Here is an 11,722-nt window from a genome sequence, read left to right on the forward strand (position 1 = left end):
TCATGAATGATGCAAGCAGCTAGAAAATACGTGACATGACTAATAATGTGCATAATTTACAATAATAAAGTATCTTCAGACTTCCAACTGCTCGTCTTATCTTTGCGTAACTGTATTTCTCTCGATCTGCATGCAAATGGCTCGCTGTTAGAACAATATTAAAGGGGAATTCCACCCATTTTTCAAAATCTCTGCACAATTCAATGTTTGAGACAAGCAATAGTTCACTAGGGAAACGTAACAACTCTGATGTCTTTACAGTGGTGGTGAAAGGAACCAGTGGTCACAGTGACTATAACACAAATGTAGCCATTTTATTTACTATCCAAAATGGCCACTTAAGCCACACATGACTTTTAGGTCTTTTATGTAATGTGGGAAAAGGTAAAATAGTGGTATTATGAGGTTTAAAAAAAAAGTTAAAAAGTCTTATTTGGGGTCTATTTTTCCTTAGAACAACCCCTTCCTTAGTATGTACCCCATGAAGGGATTTTAGGCCCAAAACCTTCTCAAAACTACTGTGAAACAAATGTCACGGCATCAGGTAGCGTATTTATAACCATTTCACATAATAACTGTCCATGAGGGAGCTTTTAAAGGCATTAAACTCTTCAGATGTTTCCTATCACCACCACTGTGAGCAATTCTGACTCTGTAAGCTTCTCTAAAACGGAGCATTTCACATCAAACTAATCTGAATGAAAATCTGTGAAAACCTCATTCAAAAGTATACGTACTCAATGCAGCCCGAGCCGGCTGTATGCTGATTTTGGCATAGTGGCAATATGCTTCCATACCTTGAGAACACACTTCATTTATTGCATTTTCTGTCAAAACTGATATTAAGTACAAGTCATTCATTTTTCAGCAGATATTTCTGAGGAGATTTGATATTGGATAACCCACTTGCATAAGGAAAGACAAAGACAAAAAAAAGAGTTTCTGAAACTAGAATACAAAAGTATTACGAGACATAGAGAAACCTGGATTCCTAACAACCGCCCGCAAGACCCGGTAGGCCATCAAAACTGACCCCATCAGATAAACAGCACTTAAAGCTTTCATCTTTGAGAGAGAGGAAAAAAAATCAAGCTCCACTTTTGCTTCCGATCTGAAAAACACACTATCCTCCCATTATGATAATGCTATGAGTTTGGAAGGATGTACAGCCGTCAAGCAGCCTCACTGAGAAAAGAAAATTGACAAACCAAACAAAGAAGCTGCTGGTGTTCTCTGAACAACAGACTGACCACCCCAAAATCCAGACCCTCTACATCAGTGATTACGTTTGGAATGTGTTGGGATGCTAAACCAACTTCTAAGACTGAACTTTGGAGGCGGGCTGTCGGTTTCTGTGAAAAAAATGAAAGCAAGTCTCCTGAAAAGTATGGACACTGTAATAAAAGCAAAGAGTGGACACACTAAACACTGAAAAAGTTGAGATAATATTTAGTTATTGAGGTTTTTGCACAGTACAGCAATATAACGTTGCAGTCCAAAGAAAAATATGAGTCTTCAAGGCAAAAATCTTAATTTTTAATGTAAATTAATGTAAAGATGTTTTCTTTCAAGTGATTTTGGAGCATTTCTATTGGTTATCCTGGTTATAATCTATTTTTATACAATGTATAAAAATGATGCAGAAAAAACTCAAAAACAACAAAAATTGAGTTCTGTTGTGAATGGACTGGACTTCGACTGGAAATTAAAATTTTGACTGGAAATTTAAAGGAATAACATTAATAACATTAACAATAACATTAGCGCTGTGGCTAAAGAATCAGACACCAGCCATATTTTGACTGATCAACTACATTCAGAGTAAAGGAAAAAGAAATGTATTAATAAAGTGTACAAAGTCTCCTTGGCATGTTAAGTAAGTAAGTCAGAGGCAGAAACTGACTTGAGGGGATCAGACAGGATCTGATCGGGTTACCTCATTGTGGTTACAGAGAACAAAACGCCAAGAGACAGAACAAACAGGCTTGTGCTGGACTACTTGGAAAGCTGCTGGGAAATTATTAAGCAAACCTAACAAAGCCAATGTCCACATCCTCCGCCTGTCAACCTTAAAATAAATGCTTTGAGTTCAGCACTGGGTGGAAAGCACGGTGGAAGTCTCTTCCCAAGACAGATGACACCTAGTAAACATCACAAATCTGTCTACCTGATCTTTTGTTTGGAGACTCAGCAAGCCCACCTGCTCTGAAAAAACAAGAAGAAAAAGACCACCCACATGGGTCTGGTTTCGCATCGTCAGAGCTGAGTGTTTTAAAAGCTTACAATTACTATCTCTGCCTCTTTGGCCTCCATCAGAAGAACTTAATGCCCTGCAGAGAAGCAGTGAAACAGCAACGTGTTTTCACTGTAAAGCATAATAACTGCACTAAAATCTAGTAACACAAACTATTTCTCATATAAGTCTACTCACTTAAAGTCTACTCACTTAAATCCACTCTTAAAAAAGATGGTTCTTCAAAGGTTCTTTAGTAATGAAAATCTATAAAGAACCATGAACACTCAGAACTCTTTGCATGATTAAAGGGTTCTTTGCATAACGAAAAGGTTCATCAGACTGATGGAGAATTTGCCGTAGATGGTTGTACATAGAACCCTTTTAAAACGAGTTCTATATAGCACCAAAAAGGGTTCTTCTAATGTTATGATATCAAGCTCGTAACAACAGATGAACCCTTTTGGGTGCTATATAGCAGCCTTATCCAAAAGGTTCTACACAGAACCATCTACAACATTCTTTCATGACGCAAAGAACCCTTTAATCATGCAAAGGGTTTTTTTGATTGTTCATGGTTCTTTATAGAACCATTTTCTTTACTAAAGAACCCTTGAAGAGCCATCGTTTTTAAGAGTGTAGTCTAGCTCATTTAGATAAATCCTACAGACTGAAGTGTCTTTTGCCCAAAAAGCTTCCCAGCATTCTTTGCAGTTTTGCTGGCTTCTCTTAACATCGTTTATAAATATAATTCTCTTTGCAAAATGTTCATTTCTTGTGTCAGAACATCACGTTAAATGGGATGTTTGGATGCATTTCACACGTTTCTGTTATTCTGACCATGACGGTGTTTTGTGTTCAGGTTTATCAGTTCAGCCTAAAACACCATGAACACCAACCGAATGGCAAACATGCATTAAGCTATTAGAGGCCTCAGAAACGGTGATTTAACTCTAATCTAGGGCATTTTTACCCTTTACTACACAAACAATTCACATAACATAATTGAGCTGCTTTAATGGAAGCCAATACATTACATTAGGAAGAGTAACTGATCCCTGACTAATTCAAGACTAAGGAGAACTTGAGAAAGTAGACTACAGGCAGCTCAGTGGACACCATTTAACATCACTGGGCTGTTTGAGTTAACCTTATTTGCGGCAGAAGTGTTGTTCACTAAAGATTAGAAAGTAACTACAACTCACATACAAAGTTATTTAAACTTGAATGTGTTAAGTAAATTCACTTAGTTTTTTTTCAAGGCAGTACGCATGATGTTTCTAGGCAATGCGCATGATGTTTCAAGGCAGTACGCATGATGTTTCTAGGCAATGCGCATGATGTTTCTAGGCAATGCGCATGATGTTTCAAGGCAGTACGCATGATGTTTCTAGGCAATGCGCATGATGTTTCTAGGCAATGCGCATGATGTTTCAAGGCAGTACGCATGATGTTTCGAGGCAGTAGGCATGATGTTTCGAGGCAGTACGCATGATGTTTTGAGGCAGTACGCATGATGTTTCTAGGCAATGCGCATGTTTTGTGGCAGTACGCATGATGTTTCGAGGCAGTGCGCATGATGTTTTGAGGCAGTACGCATGATGTTTCTAGGCAATGCGCATGACTGTTTTGATGCCCCCAAAACAACCACATATACTCCTCTGGATCATCTGTGATTGGTCTGGATGTTAACAGCAGAAATTAGTCATTTCTTAGAGGGTCACTTGCAAATTACAGCTTTCTGCAATATCAGTAATGCAAAGGCCAATATAGTAACTATGCAATATGATAATAGGGCTGTCCTGAATAATTTGAATATTTGAATATTCATTCATTTTTTTGGTAACCATTTCCATATGTAATATTTTCAAGCTTTGTGTTTTATCAATACTTTTGACGGCAAAAGATTTCTAGAGCACGTGGACGAGTTGGGCTGGGCAACGTGACAATATTTACTGTTATTGCTATAAAATACGTCACAATATGCCATTTTGCACACCCCAATTATGTGGGCAGCCGCCTTGACCCCAGCTTTGGTCCAGGACAGATGAAAGAGCTTGACATCCTTTTAGTTGAATGCCCAGTCTCTTGCGCAACACTTCCATGTCTGCTCTGAAGTTGCTCTTTTCTTTGCTCTCTACGGGAGACTTCCTGAGGCGGCGGCTGTGGAACTTCCCACAGCATTCGACTCAACTCAGTTCTACTCAAGACTGGAATGCTATTGCGCTTACTTTGCAGCACACCTGTTCAGTAACCCTGAACTAGGGCGAGATATTCCTACTCCAAAATGCAAACATACTTGTTTTATCGAGAACAGGGTTCAATTACACATATAAACACTGTAACGTGTCGGCACCATAGTTTTCAGAGGACAACTCCACTTTCCAACCATACATTTCCAGACCAGAGGTGGGCAGAGTAGCCTAAAACCACACTATGCTGTTATTTCGGTGCCTCAAGTAGAAGAAAACAACAGTTTGAGTAGGAGTTAAAATCATCAGATCCCAAAAAAGGCCTAAAAAACTGCAATGGAATGACTTCATCCAACTTCTATCAGCATAGGGAATAGTTTGTTAGGTTCTGGTTTTGGACAAGAATTTTAGTCAAGAAAGAAATGAAACACAGAAAAGAACTTAGAACCTAAAGTGTTACGTATTTCGTTGATCCTACTTGATCCTACAAGGAGATTTGTCATTTTGTTGCCTAGTCTGGGAGCAGCACAGCATTGCCAGCAGACTGGGAATTCTAATTTTCCAAAATCCCAGGACTGGTTGAGTATATCAGTATGGATTTGAACCCACAACCTTCTGATTGTTGGCTCACATTTCCTGCCACTGGGCTACCCTGTCCATCAGTTATAACATCTAAACTTACTAAAGCTGTGATAGAGATATATTTTCCATACTTTTTATCCGTTATGCAGTAAATAACAACATGATATCTGCACAAAAAGAACAAATGTGAGAGTTGGATTGTGGGGAATTCAGTCATATGCACAAGTTCTGGCACTTCTTGTCAAATGGTATGATTTCTTCATCCATCCATCCATCCATCCATCCATCCATCCATCCATCCATCCATCATCTTCCGCTTCTCCGGGGTTCGGGTCGCGGGAGCAGCATCCTAAGCAATGAGGCCCAGACCTCCCTTTCCCCAGCCACTTCCACTAGCTCTCCAAGGGGGATACTGAGGTGCTCCCAGGCCAGCTGGGCGTGGTATGATTTCTTGATATCCAGAATAAAAATAAGCGAGCATGTCCTCAACAGAGAGCACACTTCTGCACATTTTAATGCACAATTACAGCTTCTTGGCTGAATTTAAAATAATGAAACATAAAATGTGGCCTGTGCAAAAGTAGCTTAAGTTTCATCTTTTCCAATATGTTAAAATCAGCATTAGAAACAGAATTTATGCACACTTCACTTATAACATGTATAAAATAAAAGCCCAATTATTCTGAACACTGGCTGATCCAAACGGATGAAGCTCCACAGGTCCACGCTGACCTGTGTCCACCCCCAGTGTTTTCACCACTGTAGTTGTTTTTTATCATCATCTTTCACATCATATTTCATGTAATGTTAATAAGAGTCTTCATTTAGCAGACACAGTGTGGTATGGAACACAAACGTAACAATGACATTTAAAACCCACGTTTCTAGCTATAATTCATAAAGTATGTTCAGATATGCAACCACCTACGATCATATACAAGGTAAGACTCAACTTGTATTGAATTGCATTCACTTAACAAACTGACTCGCCTGAAAAGTGGTGTTCAAGCAAAAATGGGTCTAAATAACGGTTCACCTCAGAGCGGAGAACAGTACTGACTGAGCATGTACAGAGTGAATGATGGCACTGTGGCTTGTTAAGCCACCAGTGGTGGCGGGGTGTGTGGGGGGGGGGATGCTCTTCTGGTTTAGAGGTGGGCGATATAGCAAAAATGTAAGTTTTTCCAATCAATAATCTGTCACGATGTTCGTTTTATCTAATATCACATAAGTTGGAACAGAAAAAGTAATTTAATCCACTTAAACAGGACTAATTCTGCTCTCTCTGTAATCAAACGTACAGTACTGTGCGAAAGTTTTAGGCATCTAAGCAAATTTTTAAACAATTGACCTCAGCAGTGAGTTTATCACAATATACATTAGAATAAAGTCATATTCATGATTCAAATAAACAGAAAAACAATATTTTCCATATTTTTCCTCGACACCTTCACAGCCGCCACAGAGACTCGTTAATATCATCAATTACATCATGAGCTCAATTTACTGAAGCACTGATTGGTCAAACCAGGAGCTGCTTTTTAACTACATATAATACTGGGCGGGCGGCATGGTGGCGTGGTGGGTAGCGTTGTCTCCTCACAGTGAGGAGGGCCCGGGTTCGATTCCCCTGCCGGGTGACCGGGGTTCTCTCTGTGTGGAGTTTGCATGTTCTCCCCGTGTCTGTGTGGGTTTCCTCCGGGTTCTCCGGTTTCCTCCCACAGTCCAAAGACATGCAGTCAGGCCAATTGGACGTGCTAAATTGCCCCTGGGTGTGAGTGACTGTCTGTGTCTGTCTGTCTGCCCTGCGATGGACTGGCGACCTGTCCAGGGTGTATCCTGCCTTCCGCCCGAAGACTGCTGGGATAGGCTCCAGCACCCCCCCGCGACCCTGACGGAGAAGCGGCTTAGAAAATGGATGAATGGATAATACTGGGCTTCCTCGAGGAGAGGCTTGGAAATGGTTAAACAAACACACTAACATCCAGAAAATCACTATTTATTATGAAATCATTCATTTTTCAATTCAACGTTTCTCAGCAAATAAACACAAACCACACAAATAAACACATTTTGAAAATGTGTCTTGGGTGCCTAAGACTTTCACACAGTATAGTATAATGTCCAACATATACTCAGAAAAGTGTACTGTGACACTGTGAGCCGGTTTATCATGACAACAAAATCTAGTGCAACGCCACGCAGCCCTAGAGTGGTTTCCACTCCATGTACCAGCAGCACCGGGTCCGGCCTATGCTGCTTTTCCCACCCAAAAGCTTGAGCTCAGTTGCATCATATCAGAACAAACACTATGTGGGAAATAATGGCAACCCCTCTGAATCCACAAGTCACTATTCGTCCTCAGTAAGGACAGCTACAGCAGTTTCCAGTGACATTTTTAATTGTAGATCGGCTAAGCAACAGTTGACATAAGAGCCAGTGTAAGTGCTGCCAGCTCTCCATTTAAAGGGTTTCTTGTCCTTGTAAAAATACGGTGAGCGAGGACAGACAAACAGAGCACACCCTGTGACGACTGACCCCTCTTACAACTAGAAACCTAGAAACCCATCAAGTCTATACATGGAACTGAGTGAAACCTGCCTCGGGACACAGACTGCAGATGAGAAGTTACAACTGTATGGCATCGTCCAACGTCAGATATAAACATGTAATATCATGATAATTAACTAACTGTTTATCATGGTTTAGGAGATAGGAAAAAACACAAGTACAAGATAATACATATACATGTAGTGTTCTGACTGATATTCTATAACAGCAATGTTTCAGTGGTTATGCATTTTGGGGCTTTCTGTCTCTGAAAAAGCTTCTTTGTTCGATGGCACCAGAGTCTTCGTTCATTTCAGAGCCAAAATTCAGTCCGTTTTTAAAGGACTCCATGCCTTTGTTTTTGTTGTGTTTTTCTTTTGGGCCAGGTGGTCTGCCCTTGGTACTCTAGATAACACCGTGAGCTGTGAAGGTGTTTAGATCAGGGGCGTTGGATTTAGTTTTAAGGGTCTTGAGCTTCTGCAAAGGAACGTCAGCCGACAGCCGTGATGGAATTCCATGACAGGAATTTGGCTACAAAATAACGGAACTAAACATGTGAACTCATTCAAAACACATGGTCAGTGTAGCGGACTCTTTTACAGGTTGCTCGTTGGCTAACAGACATTAGGTTTGCATGAGGAAAAGAAAAGTGGACAGACTAACGTAGGGAGCCCCTGAGGTGACAGTGATTATTCTTTAATAAGACGTGGACACAAATTAATGTATTGAGCCCACAAATTAATATATTGTGGCCTCAAGTTAGGTTTCTTGTGGCCACAATTTAACATATTAATATAATTGTAAATATAATATAAAACCTAACACGTAGCCTCAATATGTTCATTTGTGGCCTCAATATATTAATTTGAGGCCCTGCGTTACTAAAAAATGACTAGCATGTCACCTTAGGAGTGTCTCTAGTGATGCCCCTGGTTCAGACCAATAAAAACCCCATAGAACAGCAGTACTTACATCAAATAATGCATGGGATTGCAATGTGACACTGTAGTGGGAGCTTATGAAACCAGAGCCTATCTATATTTTAAGCTGTACCTTGGGCAGTCATTGGGCTGGGGGTTAGGGACCCAGCCCTGTGACCAGAAAGCCGCCGGTTCGATCCCCATAGCCAACAGTACATGACTGAGGTGTCTTTGAGCAAGGACTGGGCATTGTGGATGGGGCTGCCCATCGCTCTGGGCAAGTGTGCTCACTGACCCCTAGTGTGTGTGCGCTCACTAGTGTGTATGTGGTGTTTCACTTCATGGATGGGTTAAATGCAGAGGTGAAATTTCCCCATTGTGGGACTAATAAGGGAACCTTAATCTAATAACATACATTGACGACATTTCAAAGTGAAAACCAGGGGTGTCCAAAGTCCGGCCCCAGCACCGATTTGAGTTGTCCTGTGACTTTCCTTTCCCCTGATGGTGGCAGCAGTGCTGTAAAATTGCGCTGCAATGTGGTAACAAAGTTAGCTAAAGTAAAGAGCCGCTCTTCTCTGACTAGACCTGCAACTTATTTTGCTGAATGATATTTAGTCAAGCCTACAGCCATAAAGTCTCACAGCACCAGCTTCTTATCAGAGCAAAGTCAGTAGTTCAGTAAATATTAATATTAACCGCTTCAAGGTTGAACCAGAATTCATGCTGTTTAATCTGCTTGACTCATTTCATTTAATCCACTGAAATTCATCGAATCTGATTTCTGAACGCTGTCGTTGCATCTGTTTAAGACGTAAAGAACATTACTTTTTATCTATTGTCATTATCTTATTTCTTACGTTATCTTGTATCTGTTACCAAAACTGAAAAATGTGTAGATTTTTGTTTAGGCTGTCTAAGAAAATATATTTTTTGAGCAAGCAAACACAGAAATACTTCACACACTAGACATGTTTCACTGTTACTCTCTAACAATTTAATTATTTATTATAAATGCTACTGATCCAATTTGCTCTGTGCAATACACCAGTGAAAGAAGCCTTGTGCATGTTTTACAGTGACAGCACTCAGAAGGCTCAGATCTGATGCGCTGATGATATGAAAACTTAATATTTCCAATTATTTTGTGTATAGTGTTCGACAATAAAGCAAAAATAAAATAAATCAATACTTCGCTTCGCTACGTCACGACATCTGAACAGTTCAAATGAATTTTTTATTATAAAAATACTATACAAACTGACTTTTATTCAGTACTTGGTACACTGTGCTGCACTAAATCCAGTGAAACGGGGCTAATTTTGCTCTCTTTGTAGTTAATGAAACACGCAGTCGGTCATTCTACTACATGCGTGACGATATGCATATGTTCAGAAAAGCACACTGTCATATTGTCCAGTCCTATTTGTGAATAATATTTCAGGTATTCTGACGTGGTACAATGTGGCCCTCTTTGAAAAAAGTTTGGACATCTTTGGAGTACACGATAACAACGATAACAATATCATGAGCTGAACATCGCGGTATGGCTTATCGGCTCGGTCTCATCTACCCAGCCTTTCCTCATTCATTACATTACTTTACAACACCTTGTAAACGGCAACAACAGAGTGACATCAGCAGGACTCCCCCCCCACAGGCAAACTGAGAAAAACAGAACCGGGGTTCTATCGATTTGTCCTACTTCGTCGAGACGTCCTACCGTAGCGTATATTTATAGATCGGTATCTATCGATATGTGCTACCGTGTCGAAAAATAATACCGCGACTATTTTGTGATATTAGGGGTAGAACATATCGATAGGCTAAAAATACAGTGTCAGATCATATCGATAGGCCGTATCGCGCTGACCCTAACGATTTCAACAGTAAAACTTTTCTAACATTTCTGCGGCGTTAACAAATGTCTAAAATGCAAATTACTTTTGCGTTTACAGTAAATATACAGTAGTAATAGTGTAAAGTATTTAATTAATTATTATTAAAGTTTATTAAAGCAATAAACACTCACCATTAATTACACACTTTCTAACCAAGGTAGCAAGAATTGATGAGCCTTCCTACAAATTAGCTTAGAAAGCGATGTACGCATGCGCAGTAAATCGAAGTAGGACAGCTCGATGAGTAGCACAGTTCGACAGAACACCGGACAGACCAAGAAAACTTAGAGAGAAGCTAAACTGGCATGAGAAAACATGAGAACAACAACCAACCTGAGAGAGAGAGAGAGAGAGAGAGAGAGAGGGGGAGAGAGAGAGAGAGAGAAAGAGTTGGTTAATCCAAGCCCGGCTGTGCTGGAAACACTCACTCACCTCTACAACTGCTTAATCCACGTCCTCCTCCTCCGAGAAGGTTAAAGACAGTGAGGACAGTGAAGACAGCGCTCCGGGCTCTCACTCCACCTCCGGCATATTTCTCTCCAGCCAAATGTGCCTCGCTTTCTCCTTCACAGTGAAACAGCAGCGCTTCGGCTTGTTTGTTTGTTTCCGTGCTCAGCGCTTGAAAGTTAGCTGAAAAAACGAGCGCTAAACTGTCAGCCGTGAAGAGTGAAAGTCGTTCTGAGTGAACTGCTCGCTTTTCCGCCCTCGCTCTGATTAAGAAAGCCGCGTTTGAAGCCGGTGGGCTTCGGTTTTTATTTTTGGTTCAGTGTTTTCCTCAGGAGAGTCGTGGGACCGTGATTCACTGAAGAGAGCCCACTCAGAGCAGCAGAGTAATCCAGACACGTGGGCGGGGCGTGGGAGGGATGATGGGCGTGGTGGAATGGCTAGGGGCGTGGCCACGCCTGTCTTCTTCCTCATGCGTCACCCAATTAACGCTGAGAATGTGCCAGAAGGAGCGTTCAGGCGCTTCATGTCCTAAAGGCGAGTCTACAGTTCAGTTTAACTTCATATACTTTTATGTTTTAGTCCAGAAAACAGTATCTGTAAAACAGTATCATCAAAACGGAAAACTTCCAGGAGAAGGCTAAACGTTCTGAACTCTGAATGGAAGTTAAAGGGGAGCTCCACCGGTGCTCCACAGGTTCTGACGGGATGTAAACAAAGTCATTCAGAGCGGTTTGATGTGAAAGGGCTCACTGTAGAGACTCTTACAGTGGTGGTGACAGAAACCAGGGGTTACACTGTCTACAACCTTTCCCATAAAACGTTGATGATTGTAAACTAAAAGTCATTCTAACAAATCAAGCTTTTTGGGGGGACTATTTTGCCTTAAAACACACTTAA

The 11,722-nt window shown here is 40.8% G+C and overlaps 1 protein-coding gene across 2 annotated transcripts in view; it reads right to left on the reverse strand.

Moving 5' to 3' along the window:
* Positions 1-11,202, reverse strand: part of gdpd5a (glycerophosphodiester phosphodiesterase domain containing 5a) — a 63,681-nt gene extending 52,479 nt beyond the window's left edge. For both annotated transcript variants that reach the window (XM_017711922.2, XM_017711921.2), the window contains exon 1: positions 10,811-11,202. The gene's annotated coding sequence lies outside the window, so the exon portion shown is untranslated. The remainder of the gene's footprint in view (positions 1-10,810) is intronic.
* Positions 11,203-11,722: the final 520 nt, after the last annotated feature.

Source organism: Pygocentrus nattereri, chromosome 18 (assembly GCF_015220715.1).
Source record: "Pygocentrus nattereri isolate fPygNat1 chromosome 18, fPygNat1.pri, whole genome shotgun sequence".
Classification (NCBI taxonomy): domain Eukaryota; kingdom Metazoa; phylum Chordata; class Actinopteri; order Characiformes; family Serrasalmidae; genus Pygocentrus; species Pygocentrus nattereri.